Source organism: Conger conger, chromosome 3, assembly GCF_963514075.1.
Source record: "Conger conger chromosome 3, fConCon1.1, whole genome shotgun sequence".
In the NCBI taxonomy this organism is placed as follows: Eukaryota; Metazoa; Chordata; class Actinopteri; order Anguilliformes; family Congridae; genus Conger; species Conger conger.
In genome coordinates this window covers 60,293,445-60,303,567 of record NC_083762.1, presented here as the reverse complement: position 1 = coordinate 60,303,567, position 10,123 = coordinate 60,293,445, and positions in this window count along the sequence as shown.

The window sequence follows — 10,123 nt, the reverse complement described above, 5'->3', positions numbered from 1 at the left end:
AAGACACCAGCCTTTTTTATGGAAAAATTGAAAAATCTATTAGATTAAAATAATAATAACCCTGCAGTATAATTTACATAAAAAATGATGTCACTCACAGAGAAAATAGACCATTTAAAGCAAACCAGTGCTTAAAGCTTCAGAAAAGCAATGCCCAGTCCCAGCAGAGATTTCTTTTAGTCAGAATCTGACAAATGACATAGTGTTATTAGAAAACGCAATGCCCGCACACTGCATTACAACTCATAAATAACAGCACAGTGACATCATCACACAAAACTGCTTAAACAGTACATTTTGGACCAGATATTACTGTATATTTTGCATTCCTTCTTCATGCTTACTAAACATCAAATGATGAAGGGTTGCACATGATGCTTAATACTTTGTAAATGCTGAGAAAAATATAAATGTTCCGCCTTGGTTGGAATTATTAGGGCGTGCATCGGGGGGATAAACCATGATTCAAGAGGGAAAATCCACCGCTTCCTTTTTTAATACCTACCTCAGTGTGAGTAATCACATCCAGATGTTTCCAAAGTACAATACACTTCTCTCGCTCAGCCTCTGCTTTCTCCAACAATGACTTAAGGTCAGTGGCATCGAGTTCACTGACACCACTGAAGTTCGCATCTGATACCTTTTCCCATATCATTTGTCAACATAAAGAGTCGTTGACTTTTTAATTTAAAATAAATATTTGTATATTTAAAAGGGGAATCCATCTTCAATTCAGCAATTTCCTTCCCCCTGGAAGGACTTCTAGAAGCAATTCCCACAGAAGATGAAGTTTAAAGGAGGACTGTTTTTGTTTCAACAACAACAGATCCATTACCACAGTTAGACTGAGAGAGGATTCAGTTTAATAATGATCACATATCAGTGACTGACCTGCAGTGAATCACAAGCAGAGATATGCTATAAAAGCAAAGCTTAACATCACATGCTCATTGTTACATAGTGCATAGTAATAACTTCACCTTACAGCAATCATTCAAAGTAAATTATATCTACAAAAAGATGTGTTAAGAAGTTGTAAGAAAGAACTGGAAAGGGAAGTCTGTGGGTTCAAACCTTGTGTAAGTCACCACTCACCCGAGAACACAGGATTTGACCTGCACATCTTGAGAAATTATGCAACTGTATCAAATCAAAATACGGAGGCTGTGTGGTACGCACGGAAAGTTACCCAGAATAATAACATCTGCTCAGAAAAAAAAACGCTGCACAGGAAGAATATTCTCTCCCACTGGAATGAGGTTTACAAGATGAGCCACACATCCTGCCCAAATGACCAGGAACACAGAGTCTCGAGGTGATTTAATCCTGCACTGAAACCACCGTTAACACGTACTATGCAACAACTTCCTTCACCAAAGAACCTTTTTTAAAAATTCAATAATAAAGTCAAACTCGACTGCTTTAAGTTAGAGGTTCCAGCCTCGAATACTGCATGCATTACCAATGTTAATATTTCAGGACTGCACACCCTTGGTAAATATTACATATATTTATAATGTGGCAAAAACAATTATGGTATTTTATAGATCAGTAACCCAGTTGCATCATGACTGAGACATATTCTTCTCTGTAGTAGGTGCTAGTTGAAGGTTAAAATGAATTGGGCTGGGGTTTCTCAGCCCCCTGGCGATAACTTTCAGGGCAATCAGATGAAAAGGTTTAGGAGCCACAGGTTTTAGGTACAGCGCAAGACTGAAAAACTAAGTGCTCCAGTCTAGCCTGCTATGAACACACTGGAAAACATGAATCTGGGTACGCTCTGTACCCATGTATATGGAATACATCCATGGTGTCCTAATAAGCTGATAAGATATTTATGAGCATCAACCTGAAATAAACATGTCCATCACATCTCCCGGCTCTCTGTAGCGTGTGGCCTCTCTGTTTACCCCCAGAGTTTTTCATGTTCTGTCTCTGATGTACAAAGGCAGGGAAGGAAAGGCGGGGAAAGAAACATGTCAATCCGCCACACATATTTGTGTGCATCAAAATAATATAAAAGAGAATAGCTAACGGTATTCAATATACAAGGTTGTACGCATCACAGAAAATAAATATTTGCACCTTTGGACTTTGAAACCCAGAATCTGTGTGAAATCCACTTATTGGTTTGCGTTCTGAAAGCAGAGTTTGGTAAAGCAGGACTGTACCGTAAAAGAACGTTTTTAAGGTAATAGCAGGCTAATACAATATTCACTTTAATACTTCACAGAGCATAGGAAAGTCCCTCTGAATCCATGGGTTCCCACTGATCCCTATATTCAAATAGTTGCTCTTTGAGTTTATTCACTCTGATTAGTAGAGGTGTTGCTGTTTCTGTGTGTTGATGAATGACCTCAACTCACATCACACTATGAAGGACAAGTGCAACAAACAAGTTGGCTCCATGTAGCACGTTGACACTCGCATAGTTCATAAAACAGCAGGTAGAACAAGTCTCATTTCAATATTTTACTACCCTCGCTGGGAATACTCAAAGCAGAAGATCTTCCAATTGACTTTGTGCATCTTTAAAAAAGAGAACGGGAGAGAGAGAGAAACATAGACGAACTGAACATCTCCATGACACCGGCGAGAAGTTGATTAGTTTCTCTGGGCCCAGAACTACACTTCTAAGAAGACCCGTCCTTTCTTCTGCCACTCCTGCCCACTGAACCCCAGTAGGCCACGGGGGGAATAAAGCTTCTTGCGTTCCCAGTGATGTAATGAACAGGCCTTTGGTAAACCGTACGGCGTGGGCGAGCAGGATTGGGGCCTTAGGGTGGGAAGCTAGGGGGGATGGGAGGGCGCTCTGGGACGTAATGAAAAGCAGACCGCAACAGTTTCCTTTCAACAGCTGAGTACCTACGGACCATTATTTCCTGCTCTCCTCTTCACACACGGTAGGCCACGGTGAGAAAGTCCCGGGTCAGAGCCAGGAAGCCTCCCCATCGAGTCCACAGCCTCTAATGGCTTGAGAAAGCGAAGCGGAGTGGATTAACCCCTCGCCCCCTACATAGCGGAGTTTAAAGGGCATCGTTTCCTGTATGCGTAGGGCTATCGCAGGCTGGAGTCCAGCACTCTGAGGGCGGACATCACACGGCTGCTGGGAAGTTGCTACAGAGGAAATACTCTCAGTGAGCACTTTATTAGGTAGACCTGTACACCAGGTTCAAATATATGCAAATATTTAATCAGCCAATCGTGCGGCAGTAAATAAATACCGAAACGCATGCAAGAGGTTCAGCTGTTTTTCAGACGAAATGTCAGAATGGGGAAGAAATGTGATCTAAGTGACTTTGACCGTAGAATGATTGTTGGTGCCAGGCTGATCTCCTTGGATTTTCACAACAGTCTCTAGTTTGCAGAGAATGGTGAGAAAACAAAAAACATCCAAAGAGCAGCAGTGGAGAATGGCCAGACTGGTCAAAGCTGGCAGGAAGGTGAGAGTAACGCAGATAACCACAACAGTAAGAATAGGTTTAATAAATACCTAATAAAGTGCTCACTGAGTGTATATTCTTGGGCAAAGTTTCGAAGACCATCCTGGAACGACCGAACAGGAACAGGAATATTCATTTCCACATGCCCATATGTGCCTGCTCATTTAAAATAATTCTTATGCATTAACAGCAGTTATTACAATGAAATATCATAAAGTACATCAATCCATCATAATAACATTTACTGTGATGTGACCTGTATCAATGGAATCAATAGCAATACTTTTTTTTATGAAGAGGGGGATTACTTCCATATCACTGACTGTTATAAGCAAACATGAATGTGTATTAAATAGCCTGATGAATGTTCTAGAAAACGTATGAGTGTTTTTATTTATTTCAATTTGGCATTTTGAACCTTGTATACAGACAAATATTAAGTCTCAGGGCCCTCTTATGGTTAACTACCACATTGTCCACCAATATGACCAGTATTGACTGCACCGTGTTCACCTGTTTCCACATGCAATTTCTCTCTCTGCAGGGGCACCTCATGGGCAGCTGGTGCACAGGTACACAGACTCGTACAACTCCATAGAGAGAGAGATTGACAGAAATGTAAATATTCAAATTCGATTCAGGAGGTTTCTAGGCTGTCGCGTATTGGCATATATTACAGCCTTAGCATCAGATGCGCATTTTGGGCAAAAAGAATGATAATTACTTGGAGCTGCAATTTATTTATTCAATTCCCCCTCCTGCCCCCCTTCTATTTTCCTGGAGAACAGAACAGCCTTCAGGAGTACCTGGAATCATGTTCAGTCAAAAGCTTTGGGAAACCGGTGGTAATTGGGGCCTAATTTGCCCTGGGTATAATAAAATGAAACGCGGACTCGGATTCAATTTGCTTGGCTTTGAGGGGCATCCTTTGCCAAGCTAATGTGTGACGATAAGGCTCCCTCCAAGGTAGCTTTCGTGAGAACGATTCAGGGCACCTCTCACAATATTATCTATCCGACTGACGCGGGGATCAAACGCAATTTGAGTGTGTTACAATAATTGTCTCCCGGGGCACTTTGTAGACACACTTGGCAGAAAAGGTTGGATAACACTTCCCGTATAAAATTATTTAACCCTCACCTCTCCCTAAGTATTACTGGCGAACCATTTAGGCTTTGAGTGGCTGTGTGTGAGTGCCCCTACTTGTGGAAATGACAGGAGGGGGGTGGTAGATAAACACACAGGTACGATAGCATGTTCAGTTATAGAGCAACAGTGGTGATGCTCACCTCAGTTTCATAATGAACCATTCAGGCATCATTACATAAATTAGTAGTAGACAAAGTCATATATGGTTATATTTATTGATATAACAACTTGATTTATTATGACTTGGTTTAGATAAAACTGTGCTTACATGAAGGTTATATGTAGAAAGAGGGGTTGTTGTGCTCACAGAAGAAAACCTGCCAGCATCTGTCTGTGGGAATCACGTGACCCTTAAATATTTACACTCAAATGGAATAAGTACACATTTCTATCAGCTGTGGTTAGGGAGGTGTGAGGGCATTCAAGCGAGTACTTATTCAGATATGCTAGCCAATAAACAGCATGTGCAAGTCTAACACTGCTGTTTATTCTATTTATTTTATCTATTAATGTCCTCAGTTTTATGAACATTTTTATTCTTAGCACATAAATGTTTATGGCTTAGGGCTACATGTCACTGAAATAGAGTTCTTTGGACCAAGTCGATCTCTAATCTAATGGCATTCTATGAACAAATAAAATTGTGAAATTAGGGTAAAATGAAGGGTTTACACACTCGGTTGAGGCTCAGCTTTTTAACCAAGGTGCGAAGTTACACTAAATCCGATTTCACGACCATCTGAAGTAAATAAATATATAAATAAAGACAAAAATAAATTTGACCCAAAAAAAAAAAAGTCTAGCATTGCTGCAGGGGACAGGCTAACGACCGAAGAACAGGAGCGCTTTCTATTCCGAAAGTCCTCCCCCGTATGGGTCACTTGGAATTCATTTGTCTCCATCCTGGACTGCATGTTAGAGGGGGGAAAAACACAAGTGCCTGGGATCTTAAGAAGGAATGCAACAGGGCATGGGAATGGCGGTGTCCCGGTATTCGCTGGAGTACTTTGGCTCAGCTTGAAGCGCTGGAGCACCCTTAGACCCCAGAAGGCTGCCGCTAGCAGGCTACCTATTGGCGCGCGTGGGCTTGAGGAAAAAAAGAAGTTGCGTGGGTTAATTATTTATTTATGTTTGGACATGCAAAATCTGGGTTCCTGCCACCCTGCCCCCGCCCCCCCACCCCCCTCTCCACCTCCACAATTCTCCAAATGGGAGGGTCTGTGAGCTAACCTCGGACCTCTGGCGGCAGAACGTTCACGCTGGGATTTATTTCACTCGCTGGTAGGGCTGCAGCTGACAAGGCTCTTTGTCAGGAAGGAGTGCTCACAGTTCCCATGGATAAACTGAAGAGGCTACACTCTCAGATGAAAAACTGACTGACATTACGCACTCTCTCATTCTCTCTCTCTTCTCTCCTCAGTCACCCTCTAATTCTTCCTCTCTTCTCTCTCCTCCTACCCTCTCTCCTCCTGTCCTCTCCTCTCACCCTCATTCTCTCTCACACTCACTCACTCGTACCCCCACACATGCAAATGCACATACACAAACACAAACAGAAACCGCAAACGCGACTGTCGGCGTGAAGTCTTCCCAAGTCATGCGTTTCCGTTTTTGACAATTGAACTTGGAAGCTAATCAGGGGGCTGCTACAGAAATCTGATTACATTTAGGTTCATTGTGGTGCCCAAGTAACAAATAAAAAACATATTTGGTATCATGCGACACTCATCATTAAACTGTTTGGTTTATATTATTGCATTTGGCACTTTGAATATGCAAATTAGCTTTGATATTAATCTGAAACAACAGTATTTAAAAATGCATGTTCAGAGAGTGAATGTGGAATGCTAAAAAATTCCAGATGGGAAACTAAAATGAACAAATGAGTCTGATATATATAATGTGTATAACCAAAAGTTAATTAACAAATTGTTAATTGAATACAAGGGCTATAATTGTTGCATTAACAGCACAAACATACATTTCCTCAAATGTTATTAAAGCATTTACTGTTGCACCTATTAGAGATTCTTGTCTCCTAGTTAATTTCATTATGCTAACGAGCTCTCGTCCTTATAGAACCTACGCTTTGATCCATGTTAATTGTCCTGATCTTCAAAGACAAAGTCGCCACTCGCTTTAAACGAATTTCACATTTTTAAGGAATCATATGGAAATGAGGGGGAAGTAATTAAATTTGTATGATGTGTCTCGGCATATTTCACGAGGGGGGAGTCGATTTCTTTCAACATTTAACTGGGGAAAAGCGAGAGAGGGAAAGAAACATTCAGATGCGAAAGATTAAAGGAACCGTGAAACCAAGACTTCATTTGTACTGATAAACTTACAGTGTATTATCCTCCTTTGTGTTCCCACCATGATATCTTTGGTGAGGTGGGAGGGGGGGGGGGCTAGTGAAAACTTCCTCTTCAGTTCCTTAACCCTAACCCTACCCTCCCCCCTTCTACATTTCCTGTTTGGCTATAACAGGAGAGACAACCCGAACAGCATCCAAACCTGCAGAAGACCGAAAAGTAGAGCTCAGGACAAAGAGGGGAGAGAAAAAAAAAAGAGAGAAAAAAAAAGACACCCACACGTTGTCCTACATTTATTTAAAAAAAATAAATCTGCAAATCATACACTGAAGCCAGTATTTAAAAAAATTAAAAAAACACTGGCCTAAGGGGTGCCAAAGTAATCAAAAAACGGCTCTGTGAACATGTTTATTTAGACAAAAAGCATCTGGCGCTTTGGATGTTCTCAACATAACTGAGGGATAAAAAGACAGCTCTGGGTTCTGCAGTGTAATGTCACAGTGGCCAGGCGAGATTACGGGAGGTCGCTGTATCCTGAAGCCCTGCCAATGACCCCTAACCTTGACCCACAGGTAATTACTTGTTCAGAAGAAGATGGGATTGTATCTCACTTGTTTTCCTAAAGCCCGGGGGTCTCTGGGAAAGACCAGAGAACTCTCTGGGGACCAGCTTGTCCACTTAACTCGATCGCCATTTCTGTTTATTCTGTTACATGGAGAAAACTCATTCCATGTAACAGACAAATCCATTCTCTCTAAACCAGATTATATGTCACATGTACATTTTGTGGATGCAGCTCAGAATCTTCTGGAAGGGTCCAATGCAGTCGTGGGGACACATTAAACCCTGACAAAATCAAACTGGTCATTCTCTTCCCAGTCAGTGAAGTAATTACCTTGTACTCAAAATGAGCACCACCTCATTAACACTTCTTGTTTACTTTGTTTTGGTAACTCGTGTTAACCATTTGTCCAAGTACCTTGAATAGAATGTTCAGAAAATCTGAAGAAACCAGCTCAAGAAAAAAAAGGATAGTTTTCTCTCTTTTTATACTCTTTATCTTTCCTACCTGAAGTGCCATGATCATGCCTCATTGAACAGGCACCTTACAGGCAGCAACCAGGGTGCTACAGCTAGGCTATATCACTTAATTAAATGGGTAACGAACGAATACACAGAGAAGTCCTCCCTCAGCACGACCCTGACCCTCTTGATTGCAGCAGAAGGCTTGCAGCACACTTTTTTGCTCTCTCTGAGTGAACATGTGAAGCACTTCTATTAAATCAAGTGTTGCCCTTTTATTTATTTCATTATTTAATTTTCTTCTGCCGTTGCAATGTTTTGGTTTCCCATGATGCCCTTGTCGTTGACATTTCCTGCGTGTGAAGTACATTAGTTCTGTAATGTTTGATATCATATACAAGGTGAACGTGGGGCAGATTACGCTTACCTTTTAAATCTGGCATTAAATAGAAAAAGCCTCTTATGTGCTAAAATGAAAATCCTTTCTGTCTGTTTGAGTGCTTAGGCAGTCGGCCAAATGCGGTCAGGTAAGAGAGTGGGGGTAAGTACCCCACGGGATGCACTGAAATCATTACCGCATATCATCAGTCCTGTTCCTGGATATCTACCCTCCTGTCGATTTTCATTTCAACCTGATTCCACTAACTAGCAGCTAGATCTCAAGGTGTTGAATGATGTGCTCTGGGTGTTGAATGATGTGTGCTGTGTTAAGGCTGGATTGAAAACCTATATGATGGTAGAGATCTGCAGGAATATGATTGGTAATGTTCTATCGTTTACCATTTACAAGCGGTAAATGGTAAGTGGTTTTAGCTGTTGTCCTGCATTGTGTCATTTTAAAATGGGGACATGCAGTTTATAAATGTTGATGCAAAGGTACAGTAAGTTGCTTATCTAAAGGTGATATGAACACCATTAGATAAGCAACATAATTAAATGTTGGACTAAGGATGGTTTGGTAACAGGAAATGACATCAAATCACTTTTACCCCATCAAGGAAATACTATGATGGAAATAAATCATTTAGTTTGTTTGTTACACCCAGGAAGGATGTTATGCCTTCAAAGCTCCTGAGAAGTTCAAATGGTTGATGATTGCATGTGCAACAATACAGATAGTGTGCCAGTTGGCTTTGTTGAGGCAGAAAAAGAGGAGAACTTGGTGCTCAGGGCTGACAGTCTATCGCAGAAATTAGAGCTTGGTCCATCAAGTGAAAGTGTGGTAAATTAGAGAAGGGGATAGTGATCAAAGAACTGATTGGATTTGAAGGTACTTGACATAAGCCAGCTCCAACACTGGCACTGCGCCAGGATGGGTACAGGAATATTGCCCAATACCCCCCACCTACAACCACCCCCACCCCTCACTGCCCCCTTTCTTCCTCTAGAACAGCATCAGGAAGTGCTCTTACAAAATATCAACAGCGCAGAGCTGATTAAGCTCTTTTTTGACAGTCTTTTTGATGTGGTCTCCATGGCAAGTGTTCACATAATCTTAGCTGATTCAAAGACTGAGAATGCTAATGTACTGTAGGATACTGACTGGTGAAAGGGTTGGTGTGATGAGGGTGGTTAGGTGTTAGCGGGCTTAGCTAAAGGTATTGTGTTCGGTGCTGTAATGTATTCAGTTGAGGGCATTAACTGTGTCAGAGGGAAATTATGAGATCTACCGTATAATTTCACATTACACACAGCAATCAAAAAAATATACAGAAATGTAAAAGAATGCTGAAATATTTCATATGCACAACACATTTGATATGACTCATGTAATAATACAAACCGTGAAAAACATTTATTACTGAGCATTACTGAAGAAAACTAACACATTTTGAGAGAAAATTTAAAGAACCAGGGATTACTAAACTATCATATGCAAATTCTTTATTTAATAGCTGTTTTCACTGTCAGGAATCTTCCCTGTCAGCATATATCAGCACGCCCCCCCACCCCCCTCTCTATAATATAGTGCTTGTTATAACTCACTGTAGTTCCCCTCAAACCCTTGTGGGATCCTCTGTACATTTCCTGTATTCGCATTGTAAAAAAAACAAACTTTTTTTTTGTATTGTGAGAATATTCCCACCCTCTCCTAATGACATCAGGCCTGGCTTAGTCTCTCTCTCTCCCTCTCACTCTCTCTCACTCTCTCTCTTTCTCCAGATTTATTATGTAAAAAATGCAGTGCAAGTA